A 6,510-nucleotide genomic window follows, 5' to 3' on the forward strand; every position below is an offset into this window, starting at 1 on the left:
ACTTCTTGTGGAAGGTAGAAGTGTGGGGACCCTTGTGTGGTGTGGGCATGACTGGGGATGTTGAGCTGTTGGAACCAGACCCCTGGACTGACCCCTTTTTTGCCACCTGTGACAAAAAAAAAAAAGTGTTGGTGCTCGTTTTGGATTAGTTTTGTGCAGCCAGCCAGCACCTGCAGGAATCTGTCCAGCTCCTGGACAGAGTCAAGCCTGAATGCAAAAGGGAGAATTGCAAAAGCAGATCTTGGTGCCACTCTGTGGGGAAGGAAGCCAGAAGCAAGTCCAGAGAACAGGCTGCCTTTGCTCTTCTCTTTGAATTGCTTTCCAAAATGCGTTTTTCCCAAAATAACTTAATTGTGTATTTTTTTGGGGTGGATTGTTCTATATTTGTTGATGAGCATTAAATTGATGTTTTCTGAGAATGGTCCAACATGGCTTGCAGAACTCTTTGCAGAGCATCAGTGTCTGATTTAGAAGCCATCACTACATGTGGCTATGGTTGTTCTCTGTGCCTCACTCTGCATTTCTTGACCTTGGATTTCACCTGCCATGGTGTTTTGAGACATCCAGTTCAGGAGAGCCTTTTACAGCTCTTTGCATTCGGCTGTAGTGTTGAATATGCTGAATAAATTTGCATGGCTCAGCAAACTTGTCCTTTCTTTATCCCCCCTCCTTCCCAAGCCATTTATGAATATCCCATTTATCCCATGGCAAGATCCTGCACCTCTGCTTGTGAAAACCTGACCATCTGCCTCTATCCTTGGTGTCCTAAATCCTGATAAGTTATTAACCCATAAGAAGGATTCCTCTTATTTCTTCATCTTCTGTTACTTCTTTCTTTTTCCCCTTTCTTTCTAGATTTTTATCCTAACAATTCTCCCACTTGAGATGATTTTTCATACTAAGTGTTGCCTTTTACTCCTGTAGCTTGGTTGTTTAATTATATTGCTGTGTTATAGCCATGGCTTAAACCTTTTCTTGACGGTGCATGTTTTGCTAACAGGTGCCATGGAAACTTCCCTTTGTTACCTTTCCACCTGCTGCTTTTAATTTCTTTCTAACAAACCTTCTCACTTCTTCTCTTCTTTTTTTCCCGGTTGTATCTGAAAATTATAGTAATCATGTGAATTTCTGTGTTTTTTCCCAGCCCTGCAAATAGATTGAAGCCAAGTCTCTTACAGTCACTGTTACTGAAAGTTTGTGTGTCAGGTTTGGCTCCTCAGAGCAGGCGCGTTCCTGTCACAGGATTAAGTCCAGAGCAGGTAGCTTCATTCTGCATTGCTTTAGGGAATAGCTAACGAACTAAACAAAAAATTGTGTCGCTGCTAATTAAAATCAGAGAGGCTCTCAAGGAGGGCGGGCGTGGGTTATAATCATAGATTTACAAGATAAGCTTTCACCAGCCGTGTGCCATAAAAATTCCTTAGCCTCATGCCATGGTTTATCTTTCAGCTTTGCTGGCATTTCGTAAATACAGAGCAGTAATTCATGGTGTTGGCTTTCCTGGGACAAAGGCCTTCAGTTAAGCGTGACTGCAGCAATCAGCTCTTCTACCCTTTAATTGCCAGAGCTCAGATTGAGGATGTGAGTGCATTGAAGGCTGAGGGGAGCAGTTGCTGCTTGCCTGGGGTACTCTCCCCAGCATCCTCATCCTTTCTGCTGCCCACAGTGCTTTCAAGATTGTCATGGCTCTTCTATGTAATTTTAGCACACATAAATTACTTGCTCATAGCAATCAGTTGTACCAGGGAAGGATATGGAGGCAACACATGGAGTAGCTGAGTGGAAATCAGACTGAGGAGTCTGCAGCCCACACCTCTCTGTGGCTCCTGGGGACGTTTATCCCTGGTTTAGCTGCTGTTTCCCTACATGCTCCTTGGTATTGGTCGCAGGGCCATACCTCTGTTGAACAGCTCTTCATCATTCATTGCAGACCTTCCAAATCCTGCAGTAAAAAGGAGAGGAGCTCTGCAGGCAGCAGCTCACTTTCCTGTGCAGGCAGCAGCATGGCCACCCTCAGCATCACCTGAATTAATGTCAAACGAGGGGCACTTAATGACCCCAGACCTGCTGAGCATCCTCCCCTTCAGCAGTGTCCTCAGGTCCAGCAGCTAGTGACTGATGCTTCCTGTCCCTCCAGGCTTCAGCAGTGTCCTCAGGTCCAGCAGCTAGGGTGACTGATGCCTCCTGTCCCTCCAGATCTTCCCAAAGACTTCAAGGCTTCACCTGCACTGAAGGTCCAAAGCTGACCTTCCAGCTGCACCCATTCACTGGATGAGGAGATGTTCCTCCTTGTCTTGGATCTTTCAGATACCTGCTAAGTGCCCAGAGAGAGGCAGAGAGGGATTAGATAGCCCATAGCCTTTCTGGGATCTCTGTGTTCATCCCAGGCACAGTGAAGCCCTGGCTGTGCACCTGCACTTTCCTGGTTCTCATCACTGAGCTGCACAGCTCCTCTCACACCGTGCAGCTGATGGCGTTTTGATCAAGAGGTGGCTTCTACTCTGTCTCTGGAAGATTTAAAGGTAGTTTTCAGCTATCACAGAGGAAACAGATTTTCCCTGTCGCTGAAGTAGAATGAATATTGGACACTGCACTGACCCCTGAAATATTTTAATGCTTTGAAGTTCAAGATCATTAATGTTCTCAGCAACAATTATATAATTTAAAAAGGAGACCCTGTTCAAACCTTTGGACCTTTATAGTGCCTGCTCCTGTAAAGCTATCAGAGGTGATCTCTTTGATATATATGGGACTGAGATCATTACCTGCTGACTCTTCTGTCAGGCCCATTTGCCTTTGGCTCTGAAGGGTTTGGCCAAGATCCTGACAGTGGTGGCCACACATTTCAGCCATCAGCAGCTGAAAGAGCAGCTCCCCAGAGCAGCATGTGGTGGTCTGCAGGTCGCTCAGTGACCTTCTGGCTTGTGAGAGCTCATGTGAGAGATGCAAAACTCTGCCCTGACTCCAGTTCAGGTCTTGGGGTTCATAGAGGCTGCTCTGGACTCTATAGGGATCAGTTGCCTTGCATTTAATATCAGATGTTCATTATGGTCTGTATAGGGTGTCTAATAGACATCTGACCTTGGGATTCTTTGGAGAGGTCTGGGGATGTTGGTCTGAGCAGGAACAGCCACTGCTCTGGTTTTATATTGCAAAGTGCTCTAAGGGAAATTACTCTTGGCTCAACCAGGGCTAAGTAAGGTTCAAATTAAGTATTTGCTTGCCACATATCAAAATTAGAATGGTAAACAACAGAATATAATAAAATAGGGTTGAAAATAAAGTATTTCAAGTTGGAAGGGCCTTCAATGATCATTTAGTCCAACTGCAAATAATAATGATTCACAAACCTTTACAAAAAGGCAGTTGTGCAGGAATGAGAATAAGCAAGTATATGCTTATTTAGAGCTTAAATCAGTCATAAACCCCTCTTCTGGTATGTAGGAATCAGCTAATAAGATGGCAGATGCCTCTCAACAGCCGTGGCTGACAGAGCAGCAGCGAGAGTGACATTGATGTGTTCTCCTGTTGCTGATTCTGGGTCGAACTAGACACGGTGCTAAGACAGAGAGTAACTGGTTTGTGGTGGCTGTGTAAAGTGGAAATCTCCTGGTTCCTGTTACCTTTCCATGGATGGCATTTTAAACAAAGGGAAAAACCAGCAGCAGCAGCTCTAGGTGTGTTATCTCCTGCAGAACCAGGGCCAGAGGAGGAAGCTGGCAGGCACACCGTGCATGCAGCACTGCTCCCCCCATGACAGTACCACCCCTGGGCAAGGCTGTGTGTGTTGGGTGCCAGTGGCTTGTGCCACCACCTGCCTGGCAGCCCCTCCTTGAAGCCCAGCCCAGCAGGGTGTAACAGCGAGGCGGAGGACTCGAGACTATCACATTTCTGTTTCTGTGAGGACAGGTATGAGGGTCGAGGTTAAGGACCCGAATGATTACCACATTGGGTGGAAGCAGGAGCTCAAGTATACTGTCAGCATCAGGAGATGTGCTTTAGGGATGCCTCAGTCACTGGGAAAATGCCTGACAGAAGCTGCATCTTATTTGACAGGGATAAGGCAGCCCTGGAGCACAAAGCTGCAGGAGAACAGGGTTTTTCCACTGCTCACAAGAGCAACTCATTAAACACTGTGGCCTTTCACAAGAGTGCTTGTGTTGCCATCTAATAAAATACTCCCTGGCAGTTTCTAGTCACCATTTCATATTTTCTATTTTGATTTCAGCTGTGTGGCATTCGCTGTTTTTAAACCATCCATTTCCAGAGTGATCCTCTTCCTGCATGGACATCAATGTAATTAATTTAGGGGCACTTGGATTTAAGCAGGTGCTTAATTCTGTAACTGCTGGGGGCTTTTTTTTGTCAAAGCAGAGCCTGATACAGGATTCCCGTGTCGGATGTAGGACTTTTTAGAGCTACAAGCTGCCTCCAATAGAGCACCCAAGCTTGGGGTATATCTGAGCATCGCTAGTGTGAGATTTTCAGTGCACAGAGCTGAAACCAAAGGCCCTCCACATCAGACACTTCTTTTTCTGTTTATTTATTAAAAGGGTTGTCCTATTTTCTAGTCAGACTTGCTGACAGGCAGTGTATAGCAGCTAACATTTGCTACTATCCCATGCTGTTCCTTTGCCGACCCATAACCATTCAGAATTATGTCTTTCCAAGTCAAACCCCGTGCCATTTTGACCTAGAGTACAACTGCTGCTTGTTTAGCTACCTTTTTTTTTTTTTTTTTTTTTCTTTCTAAATAGGTTATACTCAGTGATTCTTAAAATCAGTCATGTGGATGTTCACATCAGGTTTCAGTCGAACCAACTAGGTCAAATCTCTGCTCGTAGCTGAGCAGCTCTAATTCTTGTTGGTCAGCACAGCCTCCCTCTTTTGGGTGTGAGCCTCTTCACATGTCTCTCTTCATATTTTATCTTGAGTTGTTTGCTGCTCATCCCCTTGGTTTTACTGCAGATAAAAAATCAATTCCCCTCTTTTTCTACCCAGTTTTCCCTCTTTTTTTTTTTTTTTTCTACTAACAGAAAAGACTTTCTTGTCCTCATTTTGCTGATTTTTGATCTGGTTTTGAAGCTGGGAGCTCCCTTCCATGGACAAACTCAGCTCCTCTTTGAAAAGCCTGTGCAGGGCATGCAGTTTGTAAAATCATGGTGACACTGCCACTTATTTTCATGGTTTTAATCTACTACAATGCAGTCAGTAGCTCAGTTGCCCAGCAAGCAAGGACCCATTTCCCTTAGCACCAGGCAGAGGAAGGGATGCAATCCGTGTTTCTCAGTTGCACAGAAGGGCTGCAGCTCCTGAAGGATTTAGTCAAACCACAAATGCCTGTGGATGCAACCACTGCCAGAGTTTTGTGGCAGCTGAGCAGGTGGATGTGGCCAGTGTGCTCAAGGCAGGGATGTGAAATTAGACAAAAACCAATAAATCAGTAGAAAACCAATGCTGTCACTTAAACTTTCCCACACAAGTCAACAAGACTTGATTTACCAGCTGTGCATGTAGATTTTGTGTAATATTGTTATTGCTTGATTTTATAGCAGAGACATTAACAGTGTTGGCATTTACCTTGTGATGGTTATTGCTCCCAGGTTAACACCTCTGGTGAAAAAGGGCCCGCTGACATCTCTTGGGATGCTGGCTCCAAGCCTGGGTCTTGCCTGTAAAATTTAGTGGCACTGATGAACCTACTCGAGTTAAATTAGAGCAATTCCCTCCTAGAGACCCTGACTTTACCTGGGAATTCCCAAACAAGAAAGCTGTACCAGTTTGCTGGCAGAGAATTGTAAACCAGTGCTATGTCATTGCATTGCTTTTATCTTCACTGATGATTCTGACATCTTTTCCCTGGTGCTGCTGTGGCATCAAAAGCCTGGTTTAGGACAAATTATGTTTTTCTGAAATTAAATATTAACCAGCAAGCAGTCTAACATTTGTTTTGGCTGTAAGTAGGACTTTGTTTTTAAAGCTTTCCCAATTTTTGTAATTTTAATGAAAAAACATTATTTTTACAGTAGGGAAAAAATCAGGCATAAAAAATCTGAGGTGCTTGTGATATCTTACACTGCTGAGCTTGGTTTTGTGGTGAATGGCTTTGACCCTTGGTTTTCCTTGTGCTGTTCATGCTTCTGATCATCTTGGGCAGCTCTTCCCTCTCAATACTTATCCATCTCCTCCCAGGGTGTTGTGTCAGCCCTAAATAGAAAGGCTGGTTCCATATCCATATCTGTTCCCGAGTGGAACTAAGGAATTTCTGGGCCTTTTAATCAGAAGTGTCTGATGGAGAGGCAGAGCTGGATATGGATTAATGTCTCAGTGTGATTTTTAGCTCTGGGCTGTGTGGCAGCAACCTTGCAGCTTTACCTCCTCTATTTCGTGGAGCTGTGAGTTAATTTTTGTGGGTGCTTACTTAGGTTTGTGCTGGAAAATGGAGCGAGTTTTAGAAAGAAAGAAGAAAGACACAATTTTCCAATTTAAAAACAATGAAAAAAGGAAGGA

The sequence above is a fragment of the Pyrgilauda ruficollis genome, unplaced genomic scaffold (assembly GCF_017590135.1).
Source record: "Pyrgilauda ruficollis isolate IOZ18807 unplaced genomic scaffold, ASM1759013v1 scaffold10, whole genome shotgun sequence".
Classification (NCBI taxonomy): Eukaryota; Metazoa; Chordata; class Aves; order Passeriformes; family Passeridae; genus Pyrgilauda; species Pyrgilauda ruficollis.